This window comes from Staurois parvus, unplaced genomic scaffold (assembly GCF_062004578.1).
Source record: "Staurois parvus isolate SC_StPar_1 unplaced genomic scaffold, SC_StPar_1.0 ptg001044l, whole genome shotgun sequence".
Lineage (NCBI taxonomy): Eukaryota > Metazoa > Chordata > Amphibia > Anura > Ranidae > Staurois > Staurois parvus.
This window is the reverse complement of record NW_028318840.1, coordinates 1,785,151-1,806,315: the sequence shown is the minus strand read 5'-3', so window position 1 is coordinate 1,806,315 and position 21,165 is coordinate 1,785,151.

Below are 21,165 nucleotides of genomic sequence, written 5' to 3'. Positions count from 1 at the left end.
ACATAGTATAACATTCCTGTATCCAACCATTTCACATACATTTTGTCCCGAGTGCTTTGTCTGGCGCCCTGCCTGCATTTTTACTGTTCTTTCTGCCTGGAAACTGAGAAACGTCCATGGCGTCCAAAAAGCGTCCCTTTAGGTCAGACGCGGTTTTAGACCGGCTAGAGAACAGCGATAGTAAATCAGAACCACTTGCAGAATTGAGTGATAATGATTCGTGGGGGAAATTCCTCATCAGACACTGAAAACAATTCTGCGACTTTGCTCAGTGATGTGCGAACTTGGCGCTCTATTTCACATTTCAGTGTTTTTGGTTTGATTATATTATTGAATTAAATGTATTAGTATTATTTTATGATTATTAAATTATAATTTATGATTTCGTGTTTTAATTTTTATCATACCCGGGATGTTTACTAGACTCTTGTCCGGACAGATTTCAGTGAGTTATTCCTAAAAATGACAGGCCTACAATAAAAAAAAATACATATTTCCATGCAAAAAATGTACCGCTTTCAGCACAGAAATATGGACATAATCAAACCGCTAGAGGGGTTAAGGCTTTCACTTCTCAACCAGAACTGTTTTCTAGGGCAGCTTTAGTAAAACTTGGGCATTATGGGCAGCACAGTGGCTAAATGGTTAGCCCTTCCGCCTGGCAGTACTAGGGTCGTTGGTTCGAATCCCAGCCATGGTACAACCTGCCTGGAGTTTGCATGTTCTTCCTGTGCCTGTGTGGCTTTCCTCTAGGTATTCTGATTTCCTCCCACACTCCAAAGACATGCTGGTAGGTGAATTGGATCCTGTCTAAATTGGCCCTAGTATGTGTATGTATGAATGTGAGTTAGGGACCTTAGATTGTACGCCCCTTGAGGGTTAGGGACTGGTGTGAATGTACAATATATATGTAAAGTGCTGTGTAAATTGATGGCGCTATATAAGTACCTGAAATAATTAAATAAATTACATTTTTTTACCAACTTAAGTCAGCCGTTATTATCTCTAACACACATTTCTTACACCCCGGTCACATCGAACCCTACTTTGAAATCGGGCAACTTCAAGTCGGATGACGTGCCGATTTCAGGTGCAATTTGCAAGACATCTGATACAGATGTCTATGCAAATTGCGTCAAAAGTAGTGCATTTACTACTTTAGAAATTGGTGCGGCTCCAACCAAGTTGGAACCGCACCAATATGACTACTCTAAATGCGGAGAATAAGCTGCGATGTGGCATTTAATTTGCAAGTCGCATGGAATGGAAATTGTATGCCAATTCGCATCCAGTGTGACCAGGGTCTTAGGATATATTATTCTGGCCTAGGCTACTTCCATGCAATGCAGCTCACTTACTATACAAATGGCCAGATCTCAGTTGGAGGTTTTTATGTTTGGTTGAACCCTGAATAGTCCACAGCTGACATTTATGAGCATTAGTGTTGGGCTTGTTATTTGAGTTGAACACCAGCTGTTTGCCCACCGCTCCACACAATGCACTGCACCCTACAGTGCATTGCGATAGGCCAGCTGTCAGATGGCGAGAGTCAGTGTCGAGAGCACAGTGTTTTTTTTTTCTTTGGGTCGCCGGTGGTGGTGTGTATCATGATTGATGTTGGATCTACTTCGGGGGACATTTTTAAAATTTTAGTTTTTAATAAAAGACTTGTCAAAGACTGTCTACTGTCATTTTTTATGCTACACTTTATTTTGTGAGTGAGTAGCGGTACTATGTACCCCATACTTATTCAAATAGGGGAGGGCAGGATCTGAGGCCCCTTATTCAAGGGGCTTCCAGATTCTGATGAGCCCCCTGCCCGCAGACCCCCGCAACCACCGGCCACGGTTGGGGGGAAGAGGCCATTGTCCCCATCAACATTTGGACAAGGTTCTTTAGGGGGGAGCACCCCTGCCCCAGAACACCCCCACCCCCCATGTTGAGGGCATGTGACCTTGACAAGGTTCAGAGGGAGGGGGCACTTGCTTACACCTCCATTTCCTGACCTGCTGGGCTGCATGCTCGGATAAGAGTCTGGTACGGTTTTTGCGGGGACCCCCACACCATTTTTATTAATTTTGGCGTGGGGTTCTCCTCAAAATCTATACCAGGTCCAAAGTGCTTGGTATGGATGGGGGGGGGCCCAATCATTTTTTGTTTTTTTTTTAACTGCTATGCAATGCCGGCCATTCTATTTATATTCAGCTGTCATGGGGAAGCCCACTGACAGCTGAAACATTAAAGAATGTTTTCACGACTAAAATGCAGCGTGACTTCATAATATAACTCATGTGGTATTCTAGTCGCTGTGCGGTATCTTACTCCATACTTAGATGAGTAGTACATTTCCCTTCAGATGCTGCAGGGAACAGACACTGCTTACTCCCTTTTTCCTGTGCCCCAGCACCCTGGCCATCTGACTGTTCGGAGTATGTGGGCACGTTTTTGTTGGGCAATAGTGACTAATACGCATTGTACTGCATTGCTTGCAACTCATGTTGTCTTACAAAATTCCTTTCTTATCTCTCTAAATTTTCTCTGAGTTTCTTCCTTTCCTTCTTACTACTCTTTTTTTTATATATTCTCTTATATTTCTTTTGTAGTCTTCAGCTCCTTGCGTACTCTGGACTCCCATGTGCTGACTATCCTCTATTGTCAGAATGGCCCCCTTGAACATACTGACCTTGAATGCCAAAGGTCTTAACTCTCCACATAAGAGCGTCAAGGCCTTCTGTCACGTACCTGATTAGAGGCTGAAATGACCAGGTCAGCTTCACTTGTGTCACTAGCCCTGACCCCACTGGAAGTGGAACAGAGGGTGTCTAGGGGCCAGGGGGACAAGAGCGCCAGCAGATGTTTGCAGCTCTTGCAGCTGAAATTTGGAAGACTGATAAACCTCCGATTCAGGAACAGTAGTGATATCCAGAGCTGGTATGGTAGGTCGTCAGGTGTGCACCAGAGAAAGGCAGGAAGCTGGGATGGAAGACGGGAGCAATGTAATAGGAATAGCCGGGATCATCAACGGGTGGACAGCGAGGTACCAAATCATAAGCAAGCCAAAGTCAGGAGCAGAGCCGAAGTCAGGAATAAGTATCAAGCAGGAGAGTAATCAGAGTCAGGTCAGGAACAAGCCGGGTCAGCAACAAGGAAATCACACAAAGACCAGTCAGCACTCAGGACAGGCAGAGGCACCATTTAAATAGTCCGCCTGGCACCAATCTTCACCGTGCGCATGCATGTGCGCGATCGTGCATTTCTTTGGCATGCGCACTTCTATTTTCCAATCGTCTCACCGGGATTTTCTTACACCTTCCAAGCTTTCACATCACTGAAGGCAGGAGTTGTGGCTCTACAGGAATCTCATTTTGCCGCATGGTCGACACCCAAATATTTCTCTTCACCGTACCCACAGTCTTTACACTCTTGGCTAGGATGAAACATAAGAGTGTTTTATTAGCCTTTCATCACACCATTCCATTTACTCCCCTTACCGAGATCAAAGACCCGGAGGACCTCTACATTATACTAGCATGCTGAAACAACTAATATCTTATTACGCTCATAATGATAATCTAAACCCGTTCTTTTCACATCTATTCCAGGTTATCCAGACCCACCATAGCATAGTGGAACATTGATTCTTTTTGGTGACTCTAAACAAATTCTCTAACCACACTTAGATAAATCTCCTTACCTCCCTGACTCACATGCCCCCTCTTTACGTTTCCGTAAATAACTCCAACAGAATTTTCTTGCTGACGCCTGTAATCCGATGAAAAGAAACTACACTTTCTACTCCTACCCTCATAAATCTTTTTCAAGAATAGACCATATTCTTCTCTCATTGTCCTCCCTACCAATTCTTCTGGGCTCTCGTATTCCCCTCATTCCATGGTCTGACCATTGTGCAGTTATAACTAGGGGCGGACTGACAACTCATGGGGCCCCCGGGCAATAGGGGATCATGGGGCCCTTGTGTCCTTGATCAAACTCAAAAAATCCTATGAAAAAGGTACCAGGGGCATCTCATGGAGCCCCCTACTGACCCCGGGCCCTCGGGCAGTGCCCGAGTTTCCAAATGGTCAGTCCGCCCCTGATCACAGCCATCAAAATGACCCTTTTACCTAAGATTCTATGTCTTTTCAGAGTCCTCGCTATAGTGGTCCCTTTCTATTTTGTTTGATCTCTCCAAACTCGTGTCCACAAATACATCTGGGGCTCCACAAAACCTAGAGGCCCGAAAATGAAACTGTTACGGGCAAACTACAAGGTGGTTTAAAGGTTCCCAACTTTCTCAGGTATTATCAAGCAGCCCAATCAGCTCAGATCAAATTATATCATGCTATTGACCAAACCCCATTGTGGGTAGGACTAGAGGCATTGGATTTATATTCATTATCTGTGGCTAACCTTCTTTGGCTGTCTCGTCCTGAAAGCCAACCCATCATCAACCCAATAAAGCAACACTCTCTTGCTTTATGGGATAAATCTAAGTGTCCTTTCAAACTGTTGTCCCCCCACGCCCCTTTACTCTTTTATTATGATAACCCAGCTTTTTACCCAACTTATTCTGATCCTATTACATTGGTTTAACATGGCTGAAGGACCTCACAACAGATACTGGTTTAACCACTTTAATACCAGGCATTGTTACCCCCTTCCTGCCCAGTCCAGTTTTCAGCTTTCAGCGCTTTCACACTTTGAATGACAATTGCGCGGTCATGCAATGCTGCACAAAAACTAAGTTTTTATCAATGTGTTCACACAACTAGATATCTTTTGCAGGTATGTAATCACCACTGGGGTTTTATCTTTTGCTTAACCTCTTCACGCCAGCCGCACACAAATGTGTGGCCTCCCGGCGTCTGGGCCTAGATGCCGAGTGCCTGCACATTTGCGTGCAATTATCAAAAAACATATGTGCTGAGAGCGCGCACCCTGCGTGCTCCCAGCACACATGTCCGGTACGCACGGAAAGTTCCCGGTCTGATCTTTCGATTGGGACCTTTCCCGATCATGTGACAGCCGTGACACGTCATAACATAATCCCTAAACCCCGCCCGTCCCGCCTCCCGGCTTCTGAAACTCTTAAAGGGCCGTGAGGTGCCGGCGGGGAGGGGTTAATTAACCAAAAAGTTTGGAAAAAAAACACGTTTTTCTTTGTTTCTGTTATAAAAGTTTGCAAATAAATAATTGTTCTTCATAAATTTAGGCCGAGATGTATTCTGCTACATTTATGTTGTGAAAATAACCCTAGTCAGTGTTTATTATTTAGTCTGTAGGAAAGTTATAGAGTTCACTATGGGATATATCTGAAAATTGATCAATCCTGAAGTACTGACAGTCAATATAATTTCTTGAGGCCCAGTACAGATATCCCCCAAATGTCCCCTTTTTTGAAAAGTTTGGCAAGTTTTTTGAAGGTGTAATTTTTTTGTCATAATTTTTTTGAAAATGAAGAAATTAAAATTTTTTTTTTGACAAATTGTTTTTTTTTTACATACTGTCACCAGTGCAATACAGCGTCATCATATAACTGATGTGGTGGTGACAGAAAGAAAAAAAAAATCTTCAATGTTTTAAATATTTTTATTTGTTTATTTTTTGTATTACATTATTTTTCTTTTCTTTTCAAGGTTTTTTTTTTTAACATTACACTATGACCAGAGTAGTATAATGTTACCATAGTAACATTGAACTACTTTGGGGGAGTGATCAGTCATTTTTTTTCTTTTTTTACATATTATGATTGCTTATTAAAAAGGATTTCTTTGCTATAAGCAAGCATTTAACTGAATGAAATCGATTAATTCAGGTTTTTTTGTTGTGATTATCTGTGATTGGCCATGGCTAATCACATGACACAGATGGGCTGTGATTGGCCCAGTCTGTGCATTTGATCACTGTACCCAATCACAGCTAGTGACACAATTGTATACAATGGATGGCATGAAAGAAAGCCATCCATTGTGTACAATTGTAATGTGACCTGTTGTTATTGGTCACAGCAGGTCACATGGTACTGGCAATGGGCCAGTACACAGATCTGTCATTGGCTGTGTCCGAGGTGCACAGCCATGACAGATCTTGTCACAGCGCGGCCCTGAGGGCACACGTGAGGCGCGATACGAGAGTGACGTCATATGGCGCCCACTTAGATTGACAAGATTCCCACTCGGCTGTCATTCTGCTATTGGCCGGGTGGGAACAGGTTGTAAGCATTCTCTTCCCTTCAGAAACAAGCTCACCTTCCATCCAATTAACATTTTCATTTCCTCCAAATCTCTCATTTTTTTCTGAAATATATACATTCACAATCTTCCCTCACTAGTCTGACCCTCTTTGAGAGCATACCCGACCATGGAACAGCTGAGAAGCCAATTGTCCCATTACTTTTGGTCCCTTAAGAAGTGGGAGGCACATATGCAAACTGTTGTAATTCCTACACCGTTCACCTGATTTGGATGTAAATACCCTCAAATTAAAGCTGACAGTCTGCAGTTAAAGCACATCTTGTTTGTTTTATTTCAAATCCATTGTGGTGGTGTATAGAGCCAAAAATGTTAGAATTGTGTTGATGTCCCAATATTTATGGACCTGACTGTATGTAATTCAGATCCCCACGTCCCAGGAATTATCTCTAAATTGTACAATCACCTTTCTATTCCAACATCTACTTTACCCTCCTACACTATGAAATGGATTAGAGATCTGGATACATCTCTGGAAAGAGAGAATTGTGATGATATCTGAGCAGCAACCAAATCTGCTTCCACTAATATCCTAGAGCTTGAAATGTTCTATAAAGATCTCATGCGTCGGTATTTGGTCCTGGTAAAGATCTCTAAATTTGTACCTGGCTATCTCTCCATGTGTTTTTGGGGCTGTGGGAAAGTAGGCACCCATCTTCATATTTGGTGGACTTGCCAACTTGTACAGCTTTTTTGGATTGAGATCTTCCAAATGGCTTCCACCCTGACCAACACTCCTCTAGAGCCAGATCCCGACCTAACATTAATAAATCGCAATACAATGGATCTCAGTACAGCTCCATCTTATGATGGCAGCTAAACACACATTTGGGCAAGATTGGAAGACCCTGACATTACGCACTCTACCGACCACAAATAGGAACAAGCTATGATACATAGCAAAATAGAGGCGACCATCCAGGATAGGATCCCTAAGTATCTCAAAATTTGGCAACCATGGGTGGATTATTTCCTCCCTTCTGATTTTGACGTGTCCCTTCTGGAACCCAAATTTCTTTACACCCTTTATTTATCACATACTGAGTCTTGGGCTTGCTTGGGGTGGTAGACTCCTCCCATTACTCTTCTTTTCTTTATTTCTCCTCCTTTTCTCGACTTAATTTCCGGTTTCTGGCCACATGTTCATGTTCTCTAAATTACATATTGGTATGTTTCATGTATTCCACCTTATTTTGAATGCAACTATCTATGATTCAGTATCAATCTTTAGAATCACAGATGGCTTTTGATTGTATCCTTTGCATCTGACATATGTTCTGTGTCACTGTAGTTTGGATGTCACTTTTTGCTAAACACATGTTATCTGGAAATGTGGTTATACGTTCGCTATAACTTGTTTAATATCAATAAAAAGATTGAACAAGAAAAATACTTCATGTTGATTTAATGAGTAAATTCCTGCTTTAAAGTGGTTGTAATGGCTGAAAATCTTTTGCCTTCATGCATTCTAGAGCGGATATAGTGAATGCAGCGTCTGGGAAGAGAGGATATAGTGAATGCAGGGTCAGGGGAGACCAGATATAGTGAATGCGGGGTCCGGGGAGAGCGGATATAGTGATTGCAGGGTCCAGGGACAGCGGATATAGTGAATGCAGGGTCCGGGGAGAGTGGATATAGTGAATGCAGGGTCCGGGGAGGGCAGATATAGTGAATGCGGGGTCCGGGGAGAGTGGATATAGTGAATGCAGATTCCGGGGAGAATAGATATAGTGAATGCAGGGTCCGGGGAGACCAGATATAGTGAATGCAGGGTCCGGGGAGACCAGATATAGTGAATGCAGGGTCCGGGGAGACCAGATATAGTGAATGCAGGGTCCGGGGAGACCAGATATAGTGAATGCAGGGTCCAGCAAGAGTGGATATAGTGAATGCAGGGTCCAGGGAGAGCGGATACAGTGAATGCAGGGTCCGGGGAGAGTGGATATAGTGAATGCAGGGTCCAGGGACAGCGGATATAGTGAATGCAGGGTCCGGGGAGAGTGGATATAGTGAATGCAGGGTCCGGGGAGAATAGATATAGTGAATACAGGGTCCGGGGAGACCAGATATAGTGAATGCAGGGTCCGGGAAGAGTGGATATAGTGAATACAGGGTCCGGGCAGACCAGATATAGTGAATGCAGGGTCCGGGGAGACCGGATATAGTGAATGCAGGGTCCGTGGAGAGCGGATATAGTGAATGCAGGGTCCGGGTAGACCGGATATAGTGAATGCAGGGTCCAGGGAGAGCGGATATAGTGAATGCAGGGTCTGGGGAGAGCGGATATAGTGAATGCGGGGTCCGGGGAGAGCGGATATAGTGAATGCGGGGTCCGGGGAGAGTGGATATAGTGAATGCAGGGTCCGGGGAGACCGGATATAGTGAATGCAGGGAACGGGGAGAGCAGATATAGTGAATGCAGGGAACGGGGAGAGCAGATATAGTGAATGCAGGGAACGGGGAGAGCAGATATAGTGAATGCAGGGTCCGGGGAGAGCGGATATAGTGAATGCAGGGTCCGGGGAGAGCGGATATAGTGAATGTAGGGTCCGGGGAGACCAGATATAGTGAATGCAGGGTCCGGGGAGGCCAAATATAGTGAATGCAGGGTCCGGGGAGACCGGATATAGTGAATGCAGGGTCCAGGAAGACAAGATATAGTGAATGCAGGGTCCGGGGAGGGCAGATATAGTGAATGCGGGGTCCGGGGAGAGTGGATATAGTGAATGCAGATTCCGGGGAGAATAGATATAGTGAATGCAGGGTCCGGGGAGACCAGATATAGTGAATGCATGGTCCAGGAAGAGTGGATATAGTGAATGCAGGGTCCAGGGAGAGCGGATATAGTGAATGCAGGGTCCGGGGAGAGTGGATATAGTGAATGCAGGGTCCGGGGAGACCGGATATAGTGAATGCAGGGTCCAGGAAGAGTTGATATAGTGAATGCAGGGAACGGGGAGAGCAGATATAGTGAATGCAGGGTCCGGGGAGACAAGGTATAGTGAATGCAGGGTCCGGGGAGAGCAGATATAGTGAATTCGCGGTCCAGGGAGAGTGGATATAGTGAATGCAGGGTCCGGGGAGAGCGGATATAGTGAATACAGGGTCCGGGGAGACCAGATATAGTGAATGCATGATCCAGGAAGAGTGGATATAGTGAATACAGGGTCCGGGCAGACCGGATATAGTGAATGCAGGGTCCGGGGAGACCGGATATAGTGAATGCAGGGTCCGGGTAGACCGGATATAGTGAATGCAGGGTCCAGGGAGAGCGGATATAGTGAATGCAGGGTCCGGGGAGAGCGGATATAGTGAATGCGGGGTCTGAGGAGAGTGGGTATAGTGAATGAAGGGTCCGGGGAGACTAGATATAGTGAATACAGAGTCCGGGGAGACAGGATATAGTGAATGCAGGGTCTGGGGAGAGCGGATATAGTGAATGCAGGGTCCAGCAGAGTGGATATAGTGAATGTGGGGTCCGGGGAGATCGGATATAGTGAATGCAGGGTCCGGGGAGAGCGGATATAGTGAATGCAGGGTCCAGGAAGACCGGATATAGTGAATGCAGGGTCCGGGGAGAGCGGATATAGTAAATGCAGGGTCCGGGGAGAGCGGATATAGTGAATGCAGGGTCCAGGAAGACCGGATATAGTGAATGCAGGGTCCGGGGAGAGCGGATATAGTGAATGCAGGGTCCGGGGAGAGCGGATGTATTGAATGCAGGGTCCGGGGAGAGTGGATATAGTGAATGCGGGGTCCGGGGAGAGTGGATATAGTGAATGCAGGGTCTGGGGAGAGCGGATATAGTGAATGCAGGGTCCGGGGAGAGCGGATATAGTGAATGCAGGGTCCGGGGAGAGCAGATATAGTGAATGCAGGGTCCGGGGAGAGCGGATATAGTGAATGCAGGGTCCGGGGAGAGTTTATATAGTGAATGCAGGGTCCGGGGAGAGCGGATATAGTGAATGCAGGGTCCAGGGAGACCGGATATAGTGAATGCAGGGTCCGGGGAGACCAGATATAGGGAATGTGGGGTCCGGGGAGACCGGATATAGTGAATGCAGGGTCCGGATAGACCCGATATATTGAATGCAGGGTCTAGGGTTTAGTAACACTTTAATGTTGATTGAAAGAATATTAGAGACAGCAGGACTGCATATTCTAAAAATTGTTGTCAACCCCATACAATGTAATACTTTGCTGTGCCGTAGCATAAGACGTGTGGGAAGGGTTGCAAGAGCGCATGCACCACTTTACAAATATTTTGCAATGTAAAACAATTCTATAGATAAGTTTCCTCTTTGTAAATGCGAGTAGGGTGGCCCTTTAATTGCTATTTTGTCCATAGACACATACAGTGCCGTCCAAATTGTCATTCATGTTAATGAGTCTCTGTTCCATTCACATACTTTTTTCAAGTCTTTCATCGTATAATTTATCAAAAGAATTTGCAAGAAAAAAAATATTCATGTATATTTTTTAGTTCATCTGATTTTCCTCCAAGTAAACTTTTGCGTACTCATGTATAAAACAATTTCAACAAATACAGTGTAATTATATTTTCATTTCCATTCCAAGGACGGCATGTTTTTTTTTTTTTTTTTTGGCATTTGATTTGCTGATAGATTGATTAAAACTATGAACACTATTACTTTTCCACAGCAGCTGTCTGAAAAATAATTTTCTGCTTCCCATGCTGAAATCATTGGAAACAGTTGTACAGTGAAAAATGAAAACGTCTTACATGTTTGTATTCAAAACTGGCCTTTAAGAAGTTTTAGAATTAATAGGAAAAAGTTAAGTTAAAATGAAGCTGTAAGGGAGAATAAGCAATTTTTTTTTTTGGGGGGGGGGCACTTACAGAGGGATGTTTACACTGGTTGGCTGACTCTGAATTGGTTTTGTAAACCATGTAGGCTAGGAGGAAAGAACTCCTTCTATGGAACCTGTACTCCCTTGTTTCTTCCTCCTTTGGTCCCAGCATTCAGCAGACTCTGGTAGCTGACTCCAGCCCTCCTCTGGTCCTTCTCCAGACCCTGCACTATTTTCTTCCCAGCTCTGCCCCCACCTTCTTCACAGCACCATGAAAAAGTAAGGGGGGTGCTTTTTGATGTAAGGGAAGGTAGGGGACTCTTGACTTTTGATGGTGCGGAAGCTCTTGACTCCTGATGTAAGGGGGGGTAGGGTGCTCTAGACATCTATTCATACAGATACAATTAGTCCTTTGAGGGCATCCAAAATGCTGTTGTAGCCCATGACATCCCTGGCCAAGTGGATGATGAATAAGGTATACCTACCAAATTCCTCGATCCTGCAGTCTTCCTGCCTCTTCCTAGCAAAAAAAATTAAGAAAAGATGGGATTTGTCACACTTGATTTTACAGTCCATAAAAGATTTCAACAGATGGACTTCCAGCAGAGGTAGTGAATCAGTGAATCAGTCAACAGTAAGTGGATCTGAACTTACTTGGGACAAACATAAATCTATACTCATTTTGTATCATAGGTTCAGTGGTGGAACTTACAAGTTTCAATGAACTCAATCAGGTGTCCTGAGGGAATCATCCCATATAAGTAACAGCAAATATGGAAATATTGGGACTATATATATATATATACATATATATAGAGGGCTTAAAATTTCAAGTCCTGAGCTATTAGCCAGGCCTTAAGAGTTACTCACCATCAGTTGCCCCACCCAACCCTTACCCTGCTACACCCCTAATTCTGCCCCCAAACACGCCCTCGTAAATTATTTCATGAAATTACACTGTTAAATGTTACCCACATCACATCAGGGTCCCCAGAGTTCCCCCACATTACATCAGGGCCTCCAATGTCCCCCTAAATACTCCATCATACTTAGACCATGCTCCGCATACAACCATAACCTCCCAAACTCTTTCACTCACAAAACCATAACTCTACCAAGCATATCCTACCTACTATCCAACCCAGCAATATCTCAAATGCCCCCCATACTCTACCACCCATAATAACCACATCATCCTGAACAGGACCAAACCACCCATACATGTAGATTTACATACAGACACATGTACATACACACACAGACACCTGTACACACACACACAGACATGCACACACACATACACACACAGAAACATGTACACACACGCACAGAGACACATGTACACGTACAGACACACAGACACATGTACATACACACACGTACATACAGAGAAATACACATACACAGACACATGTACATACATACACAAACATGTACCGTATATACTCGAGTATAAGCCGAGTTTTTCAGCACATTTTTTGTTCTGAAAAACGGCCCCCTCGGCTTATACTCGAGTCAACGTCTGCAGGGGGGGCGCAAGGCTCCGTCAAGGGGGGTGCGTACAGGGGTGGGCAGAGGGCTGCTGTCTCTTACCTGGCTCCCACGATGATCCATCCAGGAAGCGCTGCTCCTTCCGTCACTCCGGCCACTCCCTCACTCCTGCCGATCGGCTCCGCCTCCTCACCGGTGATTGGCCGCCAGAACTGTAGCTCAGGAAAGGTACACAGGCGGCCAATCACGGGCGAGGAGGCAGAGCCGAGCGGACCCGTGAAAATCGAGTGAGGGAAAAGCTGGTAAGTGTGCAGTGCAGAGGTGCTGCTGCAACCACATATGCTGGCTGCAGCAGCACCATACTGCAACAGGGGTCAGCAAGTGTCAGTGGGAGGAATAGTGCCGCATCATTGGTGTCACTGATACTAATGATGGGGCATTATTCCTCCCACTGACACCAACGATGGGGCACTATTCCTCCCACTGACACCAATGATGGGGCACTATTCCTCCCACTGACACCAATGATGGGACACTATTCCTCCCACTGATACCAATGATGGGGCACTATTCCTCCCACTGATACCAATGATGGGGCACTATTCCTCCCACTGATACCAATGATGGGGCAATATTCCTCCCACTGACACCAACGATGGGGCACTATTCCTCCCACTGACACTAATGATGGGGCACTATTCTTCCCACTGACACCAATGATGGGCACTATTCCTCCCACTGATTCCAATGATGGGGCACTATTCCTCCCACTGATACCAATGATGGGGCAATATTCCTCCCACTGACACCAATGATGGGGCACTATTCCTCCCACTGATACCAATGATTCCCACCCTCGACTTATACTCGAGTCAATAGTTTTTCCCAGTTTTTTGTGGTAAAATTAGGTACCTCGGATTATATTCGGGTCGGCTTATACTCGAGTATATACGGTACATACGCACAGACACATGTACATACACACAAACACACACACACATACATGCACACACACACACACTTGCACACACACACTTGCACACATACATGTACATACACACAGACACATGTACAGACACACACAAACACATACAGATACATGTACATACACACAAATACACACACACACACATATACAAATACACACACATACAGTACACACACACACACACACACACACACACACACACACAGCCCTATAAAAATTTGCAGTATGTCTTTACCTTCACTCACAGAGCCGGGTACTGCACTCTAGGGGGAGGCAGATAGCACAGCACACACTCCTTCCTTTGCTTTCATATTGCTGAACTATTGAGCAGTCTGACTGCTCTCAGTGCGAGTAATAGAACCGGCCCTGAGTTCCGAGCCTGCTCAGCAAGATGGCCCTGGGGACACACTCGCCCCCACCGAATTTCAAGCCCTATATATATATATATATATATATATATATATATATATATATATCCCTTAGGAGACCATAACACAGTGTGCAGACAAGTAAACATGTATAAATGTTTATTTTACAAATTTAAAAGCAAAAAAAGAAACATAACACCCAGTATATGTGAAAGCAGTCATAGCGCAGTAACAGTTTTTGTGTCTACGCAGTTCATGGGACGGCTTAATCAGGACCGAGGTGCCAATCCTTATGAATACTGTGATACCATTTGTAATGCCTATGAAATGTGTTGGCCTTGGACCCTTTGTTTCCTGAGTGATTTTTACAATCAAGCATTGCTGCCCAGATGTCAGGAGCATGAAAAGTGGCTGATGTCATTTCTTTAGGCTAAAGGAACAGAGTCACCATCAGAGTCACAAGATATTCTGCTTAGAGCAAGATAAAAACTTGTTTGTGGGATTGAATATGTTTATGACATCTAGTAATGTCACATACATTAGAAGATAAGAACATGTTTAAGGATGTCTACTTGCTTGAGCAGTTAGAAATGTATAAGTTTAGGGTAGATGAGAAGAAGTTTAGGGTAGATAAGAAGCTGATCTGAAGCAAAAGTGTGACTTTTCAGATAATGATATGGACTCAATTTGGTGGCTGAGCGGGACTCTTATCCTCATGGAACCTTTCTGTTAGCGCCTCCTAGAGGGGTGTGGTGCCCACCCACTTCGGGAAAGCTGCCAGAAAAATGGTTTAAAAGCTGGTGTCAGGGATCCCGGGTGTGACCAGAAACGTGTGGACTGACACAAGGAAGTAACAGGCTTCAGGAATGATATAACACCAATATAATTTATTATTAGCCACCCAAATATATAAAACGCACAGTAAACACACCAACCTTCCACTAATATTAGGGGAACACAGGCGTAGTCAGGGCTGGAGAGGTGGAATGGTCAGGCCGGCCATATGGTTAACAACCGTCTGGTGGTACCTCTAGCAGTCCTCAGGACAGGATTCCCCAGGGCACGGAGTCTAAGTCCCAGTCTGCTTATTCACCAGGGCCCCTGACGGTGGGGATGGACTTGGAGCAGACAGGAACCAGGTCGCGGCCCCTGAGTACACCTGCTCGTGGTAGAGGGTACCGCCAGAGGTATATGCAGGTAGAGAGCCTGATGTGAAGAGGCAGAAGGTGTGAGCCGGGATGGCTGGATCCGTGCAGGATGGATGGATGGCAGAGTAATTAGCGTGGTCAGACGGGCCGGGTCGGTAACAGCGGGCAGCGTGGTACTAGGCAGCAGGCAGAAGAGTAGTCAGGTCACTCGCCAGGGTCGGTAACAGGAGTTCAGATCAGATTAGGGATGTCCAGGAAAGGTAGTCAAACGAGCCAGGGATCAAGCAGGAGAAGTCAGCAGAGGTCAGGATCAAGCAGGGTCGGCAACAAATCAGATAGGCAGAACAGGAACACAGGGTACAGGGGCTCATGGGAAACATACACCAAGGCACTGATCACAGGCCTGGTCCTGCTTAAATACACCTCCTGCAATCAGCCTCAGGTGATGGCCTGATTGCAGGAGTGAGATTCTGGCTGCTAAGAGCACCCGCTGGCCAGCCTTGGTACTGCAGCCCACAAGGCAGGTGAGTCCCACCACCATTGGCAAATCCATTCCTGACAGCTGGGAGTTTAAGCAGGATCGATTAGGAAGCCCTCATAGCGGACAGGGGATGCTCTGATGCTGGGACTCTTGCCAAGGCTATATGGGCTCATCGATTGGTCATGTTTACGGCTTCCCTGTGACCACCTGTGCAGTGTGGTTCTGATGGGATTTGTTCCTCCCAGCTTCTAACATAGCTTTGGTAATGTATTAATTCTATGCTGTAACCCTATCAAATGATGTGTCTATTTCATGCTGTAATGCTCACATTATTATTGGTGTGTGTTATTATGCCAATTTTGATGACTATAAGATATATCCTCCTGTGTGTTGTGTGATAATAAACGTTGAGGTTTTGACAGTGCAATAATATTGTAGTTGGATTCTGTTATTTCTTGGAGTGCTGAGTCAATGCTATGATGTGCCAGGGTAGGTGTTCATTTGGTAGAGGGTCTTTCACATGCGTAGAATATGTAATGGTGTAAATGCTGCTTAAAAGTACCTGTGTGTGACTACCTCTCGATTGTGTGTGTGTGTATATAACTTGCTTTTAGTTATTGCACCCAGCATTGCCATTACACCAATCTAAAAATTGAACACACGACAAAAATGTAAATGTCGCTTTTGGAGTCGCGCATGCGCACTCTGCGGTCTTCAACAAAATGGCGGCGCCGCAATGCGCACGGGCCACTTTACCCTGTATAAGGATTTGACGTCTTCTGTTAGCGTCCCCTCTGATGATGTGCTATGCACGAAAGGCCTAAGGAGGAGCGTGACGTCACTGCCACCGGAGCCACGAGGAAGCCCGGCGGCCATCTTTACTAGGGTCAGTACTGCTACATAAATCTGCATTAATCATTATAGTTATTGTGGACTACTATCCTTTTTTTATTTGCATTTATTGGAATAAACATACTTGAATATACTACACTATGGGCACCTGTTCTTTTGGCTCCCATTTGGAGCTAATTAACTTGCAGGACAAACCTATTTTGATCCAACAACCAGAGGGAGGGAGCCCTGTATCCAGGCTGAGCACCCATCCATCCTTATGGGGACCTCTGGACCCAGCAGATTTCCACAATTTCTCAAGATTTGATGACCAACCCATAGATGGAAGATCACCCATTTATTCCGCCTACTTAAGAGATCCTGGTGGTTATTGATTATATGCGCATTATCCATGCGCTTCTGGTGAGTGCGCAATTCTATTATCGTTTCCTGTCACAAGCCTGTGTTTGAAATCTGCTGCTGAAGTGGACCATCATATTTATACACTATACAAACTATTTTATCTTTTGGAGATATATTTATTATACATTTATTACCATTCTATTATCTTTTTAGCGCTGCACTTTATTTATTTGGTTCTATTTGAAGGTTTACTGTGATTGCCTTTTAGTGTTTCAGCTGCTGACATAGAGCGCTCACTTATATTTATTTTATCAATAAAAATGTAAATAGATCCAACAAAGGAAAAAGCAAAAAAAAAATCCAGATATCACAGCAAAAATGCATATAAATAAGGTACAAAATGAAGAGAATACATACACTGCCTATACAACTCAAGAAAAAACATTACATTATATACATACGATACACAAAGAAATGTAGCACACTGTTTTCCCCTGGCCTGAGGGGAGGGAAGAGGAGAATCCAAGTAGGACATCTAAAGATAATCAAAAAATGTCCATACACTACATATATATAAATATTAAAATAAAGAAACATAGATTCGTAATCACACAAAAAAAGAAAAAAAGCACAAGTGGCAGACACGATGGACTACTTGGTCTTCTTTCTGCTGTCCCTGTTTCTATTTTATTCTACAATTCCAAGGTGTTTTGGGGGGCTCAACGCTCTTCCTTTATTAGGGCTTGTAGAATGATAACCATAGGGTGAGAGATCATATTCTAGACTATAAAGTGGAATCCAAAGTTGGCGTATACAGATCATACAGGTGCTTGAAAGAAGATAGCCCTCTTCATGGGGTTGGTCAAACCCTTCACTGCTCACTGATGTCATCCTGTACAATGCAGGACCAACAGACCTGCACTATACAGGAGGCCCCTGAGAGCCCCCCTACAACCTGGGAGCATCAGACAGAGGAGAAGTGCACCGGCTGATGGAAGAGCGAGGAGCTGGGTAAGCAAACCACCTTATTTATTAATCCCCAAGCAATTAGTAGTAAACCTTTGCTGTAGGGAGGGGATTTTACTGCATGAGTAAAGGTGATTAGTCCCTGGGGATCAGCTTTAAAGAACACCAAATCAAACGTTTTGGTTTTAATTTTGCATTGAATGGGAAAGTACTGTTGCTCTAAATTGTTTATTTTCTGTGAAAAAAATAAAATAATGAGGTTCTGGGTCAGAATAGTCGAGAAGGGCTTCTGTAATCCTAAAAAAGCTGTTTAATAACCGTTTCAGTCTTATATAAAAACACCAAGAACCACCTCTAAGCTGAACTTCAAGAATAGAAAAACATCTTAATACATGTCATGTGTATTCTTCTTGGTGTACTTTGTGTATTTCATCCAGATCTGTTCAGCAATCTAGTGTGAGACTTTTCCTTCCTGTAATAAAGACCACTCACTGTTGCTCTCTCTCCTTGTGTTGGGGATTGGTCTTGCCTCCGCCTATCCTGTGATTTTCTGCAAGCAGCCTGTATTGGGAGAAGTCTACTGGAAGGTTCCTTCCTTCACATCCGAAACCCCTATCACAACATAGCCCCCCCCATCACGCAGTTCCTCCAATCACAGAGCCCCTCCCCCAACCACACAGTTCCCTCTCTACATCAGAGCCTTATCTTTTGGCTTCAGTAGCGCAGTAGAGGACAGAAGGTGGAGGTTGACCTCTGTCTGCTCCTGAATGCTGCCTGCCGTAGAACAGAAGTGTCATGTACTGCCATGGTGAGGGCAAACCAACCACCATCACTCTAATAAAGAATAACACCACGCATTCTGGCCAAATAGCATCAATAGTTGGTAAAGTTCTGGCAGCCCACTTGCCTGCACCATGGCAATTCATGACCCCGATCCATGAAACCCGCATGACACCCCAGGATGATTCAGCACCTTGATTTTTTTAGGTTTAGCAGGTTGCGGGGGGGGGGGGTACTTAAAAAACAAGAGAGAGGTCTTACTGCTATTCAGCAACCTGTATCACGTATGGTCAGGAGCATGTAAACGCTCCTGTTCTTTGACAGCTGCTGGTCTTATTCCAGCATACTGGCTTTGGCTATGATGTATCCCTGCCTGTCTGTCCACCTACAAGTGGATTTATGTAGCCAGTCGCTGGGTGGAGACCAAACCTGATTTAAGCCAGCCAAGCCTGCAGTCTCATGCTTGTGATAGCACTGGTTACATGTGCTCAAGCCGCCTGTTTGCCTGTCCTGCTCTGCTGCTTGGATACCCTTGTTGACGACCTTAGATCAGATATCGGACTATTCTCTGCACTCTGCCTGCCTTTTGACTATGGATTGACCCTATATAATGCATATCATAACATCTCTAAGATCATTCTGAAACACTGGAACATCCTCCAGCTAGACCCTAAATTTGCCCCCATTCTACCCCCAGCTCCCCTGGTCACCTTTAGAAGGGCACGCACATTAAAAAATATTTTAGCCCCTAGCAAATTATGAAGAAGGATAAAGAAGGACATGAATATTCAATCCTACTTTGATAACACTGTTCAACAAATTTTTATTTTTTGCCAGTTTTGGAAACAAAAGGATCCATTTCTTAATGAATTTCACATTCTGAGTTCAAATATAACAATGAAATTTGTCAATTGGCTCTAGTTTTTCTGTAAACGGAAAGTTTTCTACTATAGGCGTAATGACTACTTAATGCACAATAATTATATAGATAGATGTCTTTCCACAAATATAAAGCAAGTGATATTGACTACATAACAAAGCCTAAATGGCATAATATATTGCATAGGATTACCAAGAAAAATTATAGCCATAAGCTAAGTTGAATCATTTTAATACTTAGGATTCTCACTAGTTTTGTCTTCAGTTTGTGTCGGTTTTGCTTCTCTTGGCTTTTCTCTTGTATTCGAGGAAAGGGCTATCTCTTACAACTGCACGTGACTACACGCTTCAGGTTCTTCCTCACTTGACTCAACCACGAAAGATTCTGGTGCTTTAGGAATTGGTAGCCCCTCTCCATGAGGAACTGGACGTATTGCTGATGGAATATTTGGATAGTGCACAGATAACTTTTTCTTCTTATTTAGCCATTTTACAATTGGAGGCACCATACAAAAGTAACAATTACTAACATGATCTGTTGGCTCTCTCCAAATCATTGGCACAGCGAAAGGCATAGATGCCTTTTTTCCATTCAACCATTGCTCCAGTGCCGTCCCACAAGAATTGCAGCATATATGTGGTGCCCAGCTCTTGTCCTGGTCTCCTATCTTGCAGCCAAAATACAAGTTGTAGGCTTTCTTAATCATTCCTGTTATCCTCCTTTTTTGTGAGATAAAAGTTATTTCACCGCAGATATAGCAGAAATTATCTGCTTTATTCACACAAGTTCGAGGCATTACTGAGTAGCCTATATAAGCATAAAACGAAATGTAAAGACGCTGTCGAACTACAATCAGCTACAGATACTGCAGCTTTTATGCAGTGAAGTGATGCAATTAAAGGCTAATATTGCATCATCTCAGTATACATGCAATTTTCTATTGGTCACCAGTATCAATTGCGCAATATGCAGCTGAAGTTGCATCATAATTTTGAATGGCTTACGTCATTAGATGGGTGAATATATCATGGAAACTAGAGCCAATCAACATTTTTTAGGGTCATTTTCGTTTTCAGCACCCCAAAATTATGTAAGATTAGCTAATTTTATGCCCAAAACTTTTTACCTGTTGAACAGTGTAATAGGACCGGAATCTTTAAGTGTAAGAATAGAGGTTGCCTTGTCAATTCATTACACATGGTCGTTCTGAAATAATGGAGAACAAGGGTAACCCTTTTCAGATGAAACAATTCATAACTTGTGTGACAGACTTTGTAGTATATGTGGTCTCATGTCCATGTAAATTATTGTGTGTAGGCCGCACCGTACACCCTTTATGGAAGCGTGTTGGGGAACATCGCAGGCTTATCAAGGATGGAAGTGATAAGCACAGTGTTCCCCGACACTGCCTTCAAGCACACAGTAAGAATTTTGGGTGTCTTGAAGTCATGGCAATCGAGCACATTGAGAAGAGATCTTTGACAGATAACAAAAGTTTTTCTCTCTTATGCAAGAGAGAGACGTTCTGAATATTTAAATTAGGCTCGATGTCCCCCAATGGTCCTAATGAAGATCTTGAGATCCACATTATTGTTTGAATCTGATTTATATCATTTATTGGATTTATTTTACATTATTTGTTCTTTTATTTGTTCTATTAATTAATTATTTAATTTTATTTTGTCATTCTATTCATAGGTTTATATGTTTTGTTGTGTAATTGTGTGATTTAATTCAATGGTTTAATGCTGATGAACATAATTTGCTTTTCACATGGGTGCATATCTATCTATCTATCTATGATCT